This window comes from Fragaria vesca, unplaced genomic scaffold (genome assembly GCF_000184155.1).
Source record: "Fragaria vesca subsp. vesca unplaced genomic scaffold, FraVesHawaii_1.0 scf0513057, whole genome shotgun sequence".
Taxonomy (NCBI): domain Eukaryota; kingdom Viridiplantae; phylum Streptophyta; class Magnoliopsida; order Rosales; family Rosaceae; genus Fragaria; species Fragaria vesca.
Genome location: NW_004443438.1, coordinates 204,475 through 204,884, shown reverse-complemented (window position 1 = coordinate 204,884; position 410 = coordinate 204,475).

The window sequence follows — 410 nt, the reverse complement described above, 5'->3', positions numbered from 1 at the left end:
TCGATCGAACACAAACAACCATAAATCCTTAAAACTTTCAATTAAACAAACCTCCCTAACGAAATCGAATTTAGCCGAAACCTTTTGAGGGATTACTCACCTAGATGAGGGCTACAAGTTGAGCCAAAAATCACGACCTATGGTGGCCGGAAGACGGAGCTCCGGCGAAGGGACAGTCGGCGGTTCCGACGGCTTTTCTTCTCTTCGGCGGCACCACCGGCTCGGACACTAGGCCGGGGAGGAAGAGGAGGTGACGGGGGTCCGATCTGGGCTGGAGCGGCGGCGGCTGGTGGCCGGACGGCGGCGGGCAGCGGTGGTGAATTTTTCCGGGTGGAGGGAGAAGAAATTCGGGTGGGAGGAGAGAAAACGGGAGAGAGAGAGAGAGAAAGGAAAAGAAGGAGAAATGGGTT